At 39.4% G+C, this 13,481-nt stretch overlaps 1 protein-coding gene across 7 annotated transcripts in view; it reads left to right on the top strand.

Annotated features, from left to right (window-relative positions):
- IGF1 (insulin like growth factor 1) overlaps nt 1–13,481 on the top strand; it is a 75,981-nt gene that overhangs the window by 42,858 nt on the left and 19,642 nt on the right. The gene's annotated exons all lie outside the window — the stretch shown is intronic.

The following is a 13,481-nucleotide window of genomic DNA, read 5'->3' as shown; positions in this document are numbered from 1 at the left end:
TTATAAAGGGGAGGTTGACCTATTATCTTTTTGTCTGTTTTATTCACTTATCTCAGTGGCGGGAACAGTGTCCAGAGAATGGTAGGTACTCAATAAATATTTGTGATTGAATGATTATAAGCAGGAGAGGAATAATATGATGGAAGGAGGAGACACGTGGTTAGCCATATTTAGGATTGAAAGGGGAGGCAGGTTGTCAAGGATATTATAGCCTGAAAGGTTGAGAGACACAGACTAAGCAGGAGTCAGGTTCTCCAGAGGATTGGGTTCAGAGGGAGCATGGGAGCCTTTGTTAGTTAGGACTCCCACACTCCATATGTATGAGGGTGTGGTGCTGTGTTAGAGGTTGGGTTCCTTGAGTCTCTCCCATCCCCTCTCATCCCCCAACAAGAAGAAACCTCATGGTACTTGGTCATTTTGAAACTTGAGAACCACGTTCTCTTGTCATCAAGTTCATTGGTTTTTCATCTGCTTAGCCAACCTTAGAATGCCAAGTCCAAGTCTTGGTTACACCCTGTGTTTCCTTCATAGGAAACTGCACTAGTAATTGAAAACAGAAATTGGTTCTTTTAGTCTAATTTGTGGGATGCAGGTAAGATTCCTGTTTACACTCTACTTTTCTAATTCTGGGACAAACTCTGGATATAATTCTCTATTTTATTGTTTAAATTCCTTGTAACTCTTATGCAAAATTGTGGGCTTTCATGAAAATAAGTTTATCCTTTTGACTCAATAATTCCATTCCTGGGAATTAATTCTTATAAATGATCTAAAAGGAGAAGAAAATATGCATACAAAGATATTTATTGCTGCATTAATTAAAATAATGGTAAAAATGAAAATAGCCTATCTAATAATAGGAGAATTGTTAAAGAAATAAATGATAGTAAATCTACCCAATAAAATATTCTGCAGCTAGTAAAATTATAATTAGGAAGACTATGTAGCAATATGGAAAATGCTGCAATATGATGGTAAGTTAAAACACCACAATAGTACATTCAATCTAGACTGTGACTATAACTCTGTCAAATGATGTGTACATCTGGACAAGACTAGAAAAAAATAGAAAAGTGATGCTAATGTGATTTATTAAGATGCCAATATTATGGGTAAAATTTCTCTATTTCAATTTCTGTTAAAGTTGTTATAACTTTGTACAGTTCAGGAATTGGAAACAGAATGGTCCGGCTGCGTGGCAGAGCTATCCATCCTTTCCAAAATGGGGTGAGACATGAGCTGGGCCCTAAGCTGCAGAATTGCACAGATTGCTCTCCCAAGGTCAAAAGCCACACTTGACATTCTTTCTGGCACTCTCCAGAATGCCTAGGATAAAACTATGTCCACCACATGTCTCAAATTCTGAGGTTGGTGGGCTGATTTAGATGTTGTCACCCATATACTTCATGGATATTAGGATCATGGTGACTTTGGGAATCCCAGAAACTTCAGAATTTTCATCACCAGGGAATTCTCCCACTTTCAAGGAATCCCAGGTTGAGGGGACCTGCCTCTACATCTTACCAACTGTATGATTTGGGTAAAGCTATTTACCTTTACTAAGCCTCATTTTCCTCATAGGTAACATGGATATAGGAATAACGTCTATACTATGTGGTTGCTATAAGAATATAAATGAGATAAGGCACAAAAAGTAATCCATTTTCCCTGCCCCCCTTGCCCCCCTCCCCCTAGCCCCATATGAATATCCTCTAGGTTTGAGTTTTCTCAAGTGTTTTTGCTTGCATGGAGGTGTAGTCTGCACTTACACATTTAAATCATGTTGGGGAGAGCAGATGTGACTCAAGCAGTTGAGCACCTGCTTCCCACATTGGGGGGGTTCCCCGGTTCAGTCCCTGGTGTCTCCTAAAACAGACAAAACAAACAAACAAACAAACAAAAAACCCATCAAGCAAGCATGAGGAAACCAACTCAGGGGAACCGATATGGGTCAGTGGTTGAGTGCCAGCTTCCCACATACGAGATCTGGGGTTCAGTTCCCGGCCCTGGTACCTGGGGAAAAAAAAGAAAAAAATCATCTTAGGGAGCTTAATTAAGCTTCAAACCAGTAGCATGGTTTGCATTAGTTACTCTGACATCTGGAGAAACTAATAATTTCAGGCCAGATAGAAAGCTAGGAGAAATACACTGTTGGTGATGCCCAGATGAGTAACCCAGATGAGGGGAGATGAGAAGACTGGAAAACAAAAAGCCACAGTGAGGACAAGAGAAGATTTAGTTTGAAAAGAGATAGTTAAGACTCAAGAGCCTGGAAAGAGAAGTATAAGGTGATTTGTGGCCTCTTGAGTACCAGGAAAAAATATGTGGCAAAAAAGACACAGATGTTCTGAAGAACGCAAGGAATTTATGATGGTTCTGAGTCCAACTGTGGGAAATGCCTGCCGAGGTCACATCTCAGTGGACTGTGGCAGGATTGGTTCAACGAGAAGAAATGGGAAGATGAAGACTTTACAAGCGAGCTTTACTCACCTATCTTCTAGAACCAGAAAAAAAGATGGGCAAAGAGAGAAGGACGGAGGAAAAAAAGGAGGAGGAGGAGGAGAAGGAAAATGAGAGGGAGAGGGAGGGGGAAGAAGAGAAGTTGCTAAGAAGAAAAAAAAATAAAATGCAAGTCTTTAGAAGTAGATTAAAATGCTCCAGAATCAACAAGCCCCTTTTTCCTAGCATTCTTTTCTTTAAATGTCACCTTCAGTGACTTTATCTCACAGTTCAGGAATGAGGATGTGGTAGCTCTTTCTATATTCTCTTATCAGATCCTTATCACTCAGAATTGAAAAGTTTAACTTCTCTTTCCATTCTTATAACATGGAAGTTGCTACAAGACCTCGAGGGTCATTTCTTCTCATCAACCTAAAGGTTTATATGAGTAATATTTATGCAAATATACATCTAGTTACCACAGCAGAGTATACAAACCGTTTTCATCAAGAGGTCAATGTATTTGACATTCTCCTTTCTTACACATGCAAGAGGTTGGCATGTGGTTACAAGGGAGCAGGTACTAGCTGAAGGCTGGGAAGGGAAAATGGAGGCTACCCCACTGAAAGAAGAGAGTATTTAGCTCCTGAACTGAAACCCTCACTTCCTGCCGGAGTTAGGACAGAGCTGATCAGATGCATAAGTATTAGCATAAGAAATGCCTCCCTGCAGCCTTCCCAAACCTAGAGCTGAGCCAAAAGTGAGTAGACAGAAGGCAAATGACAGGGAAGTGAAATGGTCCCCAAAAGTTGTCTTGTCCCTATGCCACTGCACCAAGGGCCTCCCCATCTGAATGTCACTTTTGGCCTCACATTGTTTGCTCCCAGTGAGGCCAACTGATTCTGCAACCATAGCTAGGTTTTGTGATAAATTGGAAAATGACTCCAGGGGCACCCATCTCTAGTTCTCAGAAAAGAAATCCACAGAAGTTGAATGACCAACTAGAAGCCAAGAGGCCATTTCCTCAGAGTAGAATCCCAGAGCAGAGCTATGTGGTCATTCACAGCATATGGGACTGGGGGTAGGGGGGTAAGGTGGGCAGGGGAAATGTATTTTTCCAGCCAATATCATGAACTGAAGATATTTTCTCTTTGCTCAACTTAATAAAATGAGAATCAGAGCTTTTTCTTGATGGATAATGATATTTGCTAAAAAGCATTTAATGAGACAGTTTGGGCATGTAGGCAAGATGTCAGTCCCTGATGAACTTTGGATGAGAGCATGATATAGCTTGGAGACGAGCAGCAGTTATCCATATCTCTCTCCTTATTCATAGTTCATTTCAATTCAAAAAAATAATACTTGCTGGGGGAGGAAAAATGTGTTGTGTGAAGTGCAGTGGCTAAAAGCAAAAAGACTCAGTGATTGCCAGAAGGTTACTAAGAAATCTCTTCAGTTGACCTTGAGTTTGCTATCATGTCCAATGACAAATGAAATTCTTCAAAATATAATTTGAGGTAAATATAATAATTTGAGGGAAAAGGAAGAAAAAGTGTAGCAGAAAAAGTTTTACCTGAAAATTCCTGAACTAATAAAACCACACTCTAAATGAAATATTAAGCTTCAGTCTGCATACACGCTTGGTATTTTGATTAATAACTGTAACTTGCTTGAGAACTCCTTGCACAGATTTAAAGTTTTAGTGACCTTAATATTAGGTTATTTTATTTTAAAAAGGAGGGGGCTAGCTTTTGATCGTTATCTTCTGATTTTGTCCTCTGGGCCATGGGTACCAATGGCACAGAGGATGGCCTGTCTAGAAGTCCATTCAGATGCTCAGAGATGAGATAACATGTAGTTGTAGCAGAAATTTTCCAGGGAAAATATGCATCTATCTGCCTGAATGGAACTGAATATCGCATAGAGAATTTATATACACAGACGCCAAGGAAATTGGTGAAATGCAACAATGGCCTATACTGAGCACTAGTAAGTTAAGCATTCTGGTCAAAAATATTAGCAACCTTCCTAGGGCAGAGAGAGAGACATCTTTTAAAGATGCAACTTTACCAAGAGTAATAGTAAAAGGCCATGCACGGGGATTTCTAGAAAGACCCTTCTCACACTAATTCTAATTTCCAAGGGCTGTGAAAGTGAAGATGCCCCTGGAGTCATTTTCCAATTTATCACAAAACCTAGTTATGGTTCAAGAATCAGTTGGCCTCACTGGGAGCAAACAATGTGAGGCCAAAAGTGACATTCAGATGAGGAGGCCCTTGGTGCAGTGGCATTGGAACAAGACAACTGCTTGGGGACCATTTTACTTCTCCTGGCACTTGCCTTCTGTCTACTGGATGCATCTCCTAATGCAGCCTCCACCTCCCTCTTCATCAAAGCCTTTAGGAGTCAGTTTACAAGATGTAGGTTGGTTCTTTCCTTTTGCTTTAACAGCTCCACCAAATGACTCTCTTAAGGACTCTTTCTTCTCTTCCTTCTAATTCATACCTATATCCTGCCTTTAGCTGGCTTCTGCAAGCCCCATAGATATCTCCTCTCCTTACTCAAGCCCACCTTTGCATTAGATATTTTTCGCATTTTTATTCATCAAAATCAGCACTGATTCTTAATTTCCTTAAACTCAGCCTGTGAATCTTGTTTTCATCTCAAATTAAACCTGACAAAGAAGAAACTCCTGGTTTCCTCACCAAACTTCTTGTCACTACTTTATTTCCCTGTTCTTAGGGAGAAGCACTGATTACTATATGTACTTTATTGATTTTTTAAAAATGGGTAGCTTATCCATTCAAATAATCTCTTAAGTCATCCTGTTAGAAGATATGCTTGATATTATCCCAAGCTTTCACTGTCTACAGAAGAAAACTGAAATTGGGGATGACTTGTGAGTTAATATACAAAGAAGCCAGGGCTAGAATCCAGTGTTGATTCAACCTATGTTGTGCTGGGTGCTATAGAAAACACTTTCCAGGAACTTTCAATCCCTGAACAACACCGTTGACACACCGGCATGAAAGGGACATCATATACAACTCAAGCCGTCACTGGGTTATTTATATTATGTAACATCCTAACCATCTCCTCCCTGCTTATGTTCAATCTGTCACTGATTCTTGCTGCTTCCTTCTCTATGATAGTGCCAAGGGCTGTTTCTGCTGCTGCAGAGGCTGCCTTCCAACAATTCACTCCCTAATGCCAGTCTGGATGCATCTCCTAATGGGGCTCCACCTCCCAATACTCTCCCTTCAGACAAGCCAGACTTCCCTGGCAGCCATCGCCCCTTCACCTGCCATCCTGCTCATGTCACACCCACCCTGGGAAAATCTCCAGCTGTGCCCAAGTGAAAAAACCAGAGACCTGAGTGAGGAGACCGACTGGGAGCAGGGCCCCTGAGAATGCAGGACAGATGCCAAGTTGCAAAGAAAAGAGAAATGATAGACCTTAGAGTAAAACTAAAAAGAAAGAAAATGTGTTTTAATACCCCTTTGGCTGATTCATCTCTATGTGACACCAATAAGAGGGGCGTTACCCTCTATTCACAAATGCCTTATGTTTTGCCCACATGGCCTCTCTTCCCACATCTGAAAGAGTAAACTAAGAATAGCAGTGTCAGCATAGCAGATAATGCTGGTGGCATGGCTACAATCTCTAGTTGGAGCCAGACTCAGCTTACAATTTTCGTCACAGTCTTTCTCAACAAAATGAGATAACTAAGGTCTATGTATGCGATGCCTCAACATCCCTCCTTATTCCTTCTCTTTTTGTCCATTGTAATCTCATTCAGACATGGGTCCAAGATGGAGTAGTGATTATGTGGGCCTGGTGACACTATATACCTGGTGACACTATATCCCAGGGAGGGAACTAAACTCCTAGCCTACTGTGAACAGCCCATGGCATGACCACCTATGTCTTTTGTCCTAAAGTTTATCAGTGAGTAAAAGGAATGTCAATGGCTGTCCACAGCAGAATAGGAGAGGAAAGAAGGAAAGAAAAAAAGAAGTAGGGTGTAAAGTGAAGAGAGAGGAGAAAACTACATAATGCTGGTTAAAAATCATTACAAAACTACTTCTAACTCCTTATTTCCCCCACACCTACCCCATGTCTTGCAGCATTGTTTTGAAATAAGTGGAAGATACTATAAGACAGAAAAACCAATTATTTCAGCCAGTGGATTATTTAGGAAAATCAAATGTAACAAGGATGCAAAGATAACCTCATATGACTTTGCCTTGCTTGAGTTGATTAGAGGATCTGTTCTCACAGAGAAAACTATTTGGAACAGTCTCTATACATCACAAATTTAGATATCCTTTCAGCTGAACAGTTATTCATTTATTTTAATGAAAAATAATCCTTCTCTCTCTAGTAAGGCCATCTTCAACCAAAGTTTACGTGTGATGAACTTTGAAGATTAAGGGGAGAAAAGGGTATATGCCCAGCTACCTAGGGGTCTTAGTTTTCTAGGGCTACTGTAACAGAATACCACAAACTTGGTGACTTGAAACAACAGAAGTTTATCATCTCACAGTTCCGGAGGCTAGAAATCTGAAATCAAGGTGTCAGCAGGGCCATGTTCCCTGTGAAATCTCCAGGGGAGAATCATTCCTGGTCTCTTCTTAGCTTCTGGTGGTTTCTAGCATTTAAGTCTCTGCCTCCACCACCACATAGCATTCTCCCCTCATGTATCTGCATCTCTCCTCTCCTTCTTATAAAGGACACCAGTCATCTTGGATTAAGGACCCAATCTACTCCAATCTCATCTTAACTAATTCCATCTGCAATGTACCTATTTCCAAATAAAGCCACATTCACAGGTTCCAGGGGCTAAGACTTCAACATATCTTTGGGGTGCACTATTCAACCCAGAATACTAGGTTAGCCAATTCAACTCCATAATAATAATTATAATCATTCACATTCATTTAGAGTTTACTGCATACCAATCACTCTGCAAACACTTACGTGCATTCTCCTTTCATCTTACAAGTCTGCAGAGCTACTCTTATTATTCCCATTTTATACGTGAGGACGAAGGTTTGATGTCTTGCCCAAGGTGCACAGTGAATAAATGGCAGGATCCAGATCTAACTCTAAAACCTGTGCTTTCCACCACTCCACATATCACCTCCTTCATTGGTATGACAGATATCACAGGAAGATCATACTCACAACCTGTAATATGTTCTAAATAATAGAAGCTATGTAACTAGAAAATGGTAGCTAACATTTAGCAGGCCCCACTGAAACAAGTCAGACATAAAAATGACCTCTTGGCATTTGATTATCTTTTACCTTAGACGTTGATAAACCAAACCATTCCCTTAGGACAACATTTCTGTCCAGCAAAGCATTTCTTTTGCCAAAGTATAATTTTGTTGGCTACATCTATCTCTTCCAAGCCCTGGAATTAGACCTAAGCTAGTAAATTTTGCTGTCCTGGCAAGACACTCATCCTCCAGGGCATTGTATCAGGCTAAAGTAATACATCATGTTGCTTCCCACCCTGTTGGCCCATTTCTCCAAAGAGCCCTAAAATGGTAATGTTCCTGCTCTGAATCTCTGGTTGTTACTGCCCCCAACCCTTGCACTTTAGCTCCCTGGCCTTGGAACCTGAAGTGTGCTGGATAGCAACCTTTTCACACCTGCCTTTACTTTGGAACTTCTAAAAGGGTCTGATGAAAGAGGCAGCCCCATGGAGATCCGCTTCATTCCTTTTAGACCCAGAGATCCATAAATATTGACTTGATTGGGTAAGGGAATACTTTGGTCTTTTGGGTTATGAGGATTTAATAGCTGAGAAAGAGTTGCTGAGTGGTGGGGGTGGTATCAGGTCAAATAGGGCCATGATTCCTAGAAAAGATGACCTCGTCCAACTGAGAGGCAGCAAGACCAGCAAACACTGGCAATTAAAAATTAACACAGGCCAAAAATGAAATCAATGCCTAAATTTGATAGGTTTTCAAGAAAAGTTTATAACATCCAGTTCATAGAAAAGGGAGCATTTTCTCAGTGTGCACCTTTAAAGATGCCGAAGGTCAATCCTACTTGGAAAGAGCCTTCTGCAGAAAACAGAAGTGTACAGGGCTCACTAGCAGCAAGCAAGGCAAGCAAAATATATATTTTAGATAAACTTCAGCAACAATCCTAATTTCAAAATGTTTGACATTGGCTTTGAAACTGTTAATTCACTTCATTCAAATTAGTACTTGATTATGTGCATGTGTGTGCACATCCCCACATTTGTCCAAATGGGTAATGATGTGGCCAGTTTATAGTAGCAAAAGCTTTTTTCCACTTCTTTACTAAGCAGGTAACTCTATATATCCCAATAATTGTTAAAATTCAAGTGTGATTTTCATAAAAGTTTTTTTAAAAGGCAAACTATTGGCTCACCAAAAGGCTTTAACTTAAATGTAAATCCTATGAACTAAGAGAATATTGGCCATTCAATGTATTATTACATTTTGGGTCTGGATAATAGTCTTAGCACAATTTTCCTTTTATTAGAAACTCAAGGAAGAAGTTCAATTTTCCTAAGATTGGGAAGGGATCCTCCCTTTTACACAAATGAAAATAGAAATTAAAATGCTAAAATGGAGCCAACTTTAAGATTACTTGCATTTTACCCAAGTTTACTACTAGTGACCCACAGAAAATTATGTCAACTGAATGAATTTTTAATTAGATAAGGTAGTCTACAGAGCAAAATTGTCTCAGAAACTAGCCTTTCCAAAATTTTCTAACTTGTCAGCATGTCTGAAGGTTTTGGAAAATAGTATATATATATATATAGTAGTTGTAAAAAAATAATAACAAAATAATTTTCTGGCTTATATAGATTTTAACTGTGATATTTACTTGTGTAGTCAATCCTCAGTTAATGTTAAGTACAATTTATTTTATTATCTAGTCCCGTTTGTGTTTCCCATCAGACACATAATTGAGAATTATATTGAGATAGACCTCAAAATCCAACCTGAATTGTCTTACTTCTTTTTTCCTGCTTTCAAAAACGGAATATTTTGAAACTTCTTTCTGTTAGCAATTTCTAGAGAATAGTTTTATCCTCAGAACTAAGAGAAACAAGTACATGTCTTCAGATTGGATATGTCTCTATTTGGAAAATGTATACATTAAAAAAAAAAACGTATTCTTCAAATCAAGGTCTATTCTTACCCATGAGAGAGATAAAATAGTTAAAGTAAAGCTTTCTCAATAGTAAAGAGAAGAAGTTTCAACAGAAATTAAAGTTAAGCACAGTGCCCCAACTGCATTCTTAGAAACCTATAAGAAACAAGCATATGTGGCACCAGTAGAGGTGGTACCTTTTATGAGTGATGAACATCCACAGTTCTTTGCTCTAGAAGTAATGACCCTTGTTAAATCTCAGAACTATACATTCCCCTTCAGAGAAGGAAGGGAGTGAATTGCTTACATCCATGACAAAATGTGAGATTCAGCTAAATGTTATAGTTTTGATGATGCCACAATTCTGCCCCAAATCCTTGTAACTAGCAAGTTTGACCTGAAGATTATTGAATTACTCCACTGACCATGCATTATTTAAAGGGAAGTGCTGTTATTATAGAAGCCAGCTGTTTAACCATTGGAATTCTCTCTGTTGGCCACCTTTCAAGAAACAGCAGCGCCTTGTGACTAAACATTATGTCTATGTTTAGGGGAGTCAAGGTCTAGGTTAGGCAGTGGCCAGCTTGTCCGCTAAGCCATCTTTGGCCTACATGCTGTGAAACCTCTAGAGCAAAACCACTGATATAATAAATACACAAGTTTGTAAATTTTCATCATCATGACTTTGTCAGCAAGAAAAATTCTATAGAACTTTACATGTCTAATCACTCTAAGGTTGAATGTGTTTATGGAACTTCACAATGCCCATACAACAGAACTCTTGGCCTAAGCCTGGTTGGAGAAGGAACTGTCCCAGTCTCCTGTCTTTTGTTGTAGCATTGAATAAGGACAAGAAAAAAATTATTTTGAGAATCTTGAGAAATTCAAATGTTAAATAAAAAACACATTTTCACTTTCTAAGCTAGAAAATGTTTGAACCTCTTTCTTGAAGACAATGCAAGGGATTTCTAACCACATTGAATATTTGGCCCAGATGAGTTTTTGCCTCCGTTTCTTCACTTGTTATAGAATACTTGGATAAGAAAGGACTTTAGCAGTCATTTACTATGCTCAATACAGGAGTCTGCTTCTAGGATCTCTGACAGGTGTTCATGCAGCCTTTCCTTAACTGCTTCCAGCAATGGGGAGCTCATTACATTTCAAGGACGCTCATCCCATTTTTAACACTCTTGAGTTCAAATTGTTAGAAATTTCTGTTTCTTATGATAAGCCAATATGTGTCTCCTATTCATCTCCTGGTTCTTATTCTGCCCACTAGAGCAGAATTACATAGTATCTAATAAGGACTTTTCAAAGGCAAGGATGGGGGACACTGATGTAGTTTAGTGGCTGAGTACCAGCTTCCTATATATAAGGTCCTGGGTTCAATTCTGGCCCCTAAAAAAAAATAAAAGGAAAAAGGGAAAAAAGGCAAGGATGGAACAATTGGTTCCATCTCACTTAAGAATTAATCATAATAATCATAATTTGTCATACCATAAACTGACAGTAGCTTGAATATATAGCTCATTAAGAATAGCTGTTTTTCTCAAAATTGATACTGGAATAAATTGTTTTATTACCTTTATAGTAAACTACATTGTATCAGGTTTCTAGTTTTAGCAAGTATCTTTTATTTTGGTTCTGGAAAAAGAAGGAATATGAGACATTTGAAGATAAAAGCCAAAAGTTTGACCTTCACCTGTGGCCTCTCAATTGGTGTAAAATGGTGACTCTGTTTTAATATCTTGATATAGGACCAGAAATCAACCTTATAGGCACAAAAAAAAAGATGAATTAAAGTTTAAAAGGTAATAGGAAAACACTTGTTATATGCATTTATTTCCAATGAAGTACAATGAGTCAATTATAGTCATTATGAATAGACAGAGAAAGCCATATCTCTAGGATTGTGGTATCTACATTTATGGCAAAACCCAAGTCTGTATAACCACAATTACAACAAAATTTAAAACCAGATATGGATTTAAGATAAAGTTTCTAGTTATGAACTGTTACAGGAAAGCCCTAAAATCCTCCTCTCTAAATTCATCAGCCTATGGAATACAAAACACAGTTATCATATAGACGTAGCCATATCAAACTCTGGCTCATTTAAAAGAGATAACAAGCCAGCTCCTGGTGTATGCTGTTGTTTTGTTGTTGTTCTTCTTTTCACAAGAAAAATAGACCCGTGGTGAGTTTCATGGCCTTTGGTAGTCACCAAGAAGAGAATTACACAATACATAGAAACATTCTCTGCCATCCCAAGATGAGCATCTATGCCTTCCCCTAGCAGCAGGCAAGGAGCTCCACATCTATGGAATTTTAGAAGCAGGATCACGTTTGGAGATGCTCGACATGGGAATGCTAATCAGATTCTAGAATTCCAAAGCCTCTCTCCATCTTCCACACCTAGGCAATGTTTTCTGATATTTAGCCAAATTTGATAGTTTCTGGAGCCATTTCTGCCACCCAGAAGTTGAATTGCTATCCCAAATTCAACAAGGTCCCAATTAATATCCATTAAGAAGTCTGAATTTACAGCTTCCACAAAGAGCAGTCATTCCTTGTGGCTGATTGCTGGCATAGCTACCATGTTCTGAGTCGTTACCTTCTCCTTCCTCCCTACCTCAAGAGAAAACCAAAGTGTATCAGCTACTCGTGACTGGTTGACCCCTTTGCCTCCTGAAATAGCCACTTAGTAGGAAGTATGTGGAAGTCCTTTGTGCATTGCAATAAACCGCATGAACCCATGTTTGTCTTTCCTCTAATTTATAGCCCCAGGAAAAGATTACAAAAACAAAAAAACAAAAAACATTTGTTTACAGAGCTCAGGGGACCAGCAAGTCTCTGTTTGCCAGGACCTGGCTGGCGAGCAGAAGCAGAGGGACTGCTGCAGAGATGATGCTCCAATGGCAAGTGAAGGCGCAGCTGAGGCTCTGACAGAGCCAGCTGCCTGGTCCCTCCCAAACCCCATAGTCATGAGGAGCCCACAGGACTTGCTCCAGGAGAAAGCAGCAGCGGACGCGCCCAGAGAGACCACAAATGAACCCTCATTGAGTTACTACCTCCAGCTGCTCTAAGCAGGACAATAAACCTGCCATAGGGAGGAAGCATCCACCAGGCTGCTGTGCCAATCATCAGGAAAACATTTGGGTTCTTAGAGGATGCCGTGAATGGTTGGCAGCCACAGAACACTCCACAGTGATCCATGGTAAAACTAGTTTGGTAGCAGGTCCCCATTACTACGAGTCTGATCCTCCCCAGCTAGGCAGTTCAAAATATACCCAAGGATTTTGACTTTAAATCCCATCCTGAGGTATGGTGTCATTGTTATGCAAAACTAAGACTTTCATTTAAAATGCCATGTTTTTTCTCTGTCAGGATTTTAATAGTGAAAATATGTCAGATTAATTAATTGGATTCTCCTGGATCACTGGTTCACAACTTTTCTTCCGTTAAGCCTGGGCATTAGTGAAAACTCAGGGTCTTCTCACTGCCAAGGACATTAAGAGAGACAAGAAAAGGCAGAGGGAAATCCAGGTCCGCCTCCCTTGCCTCAGCCAGAACAGCTTCCCTTTTGTCTGTTTCATATATTGGTGTATATGCAAGACTTCGTTTAACAAAAGTGCTTGTTTTGCACTCTCTTTTAATTCTAGAGTCAGGAAAATTAAGTTCAAAACAAAACAACCCCTCAACCTACTAGCCAAGTAAGATTGATTTGCAAATATAAAAAAAATTTGATTCATGGTGTTCTCTCTGGCTTATCAGAATCACATGAAAGCTGGAAATCTAGTTCATTCTATTTCAGTCTGGTAGTTATTCTATATGAAAACAAAATTGATTATTCTGGCCTCTTTAGGGTGATGGGAGAGGGAGTGCTATCCCATTGG

Source organism: Dasypus novemcinctus, chromosome 12 (genome assembly GCF_030445035.2).
Source record: "Dasypus novemcinctus isolate mDasNov1 chromosome 12, mDasNov1.1.hap2, whole genome shotgun sequence".
NCBI lineage: Eukaryota > Metazoa > Chordata > Mammalia > Cingulata > Dasypodidae > Dasypus > Dasypus novemcinctus.
This window is presented reverse-complemented; position numbering and strand designations above follow the sequence as displayed.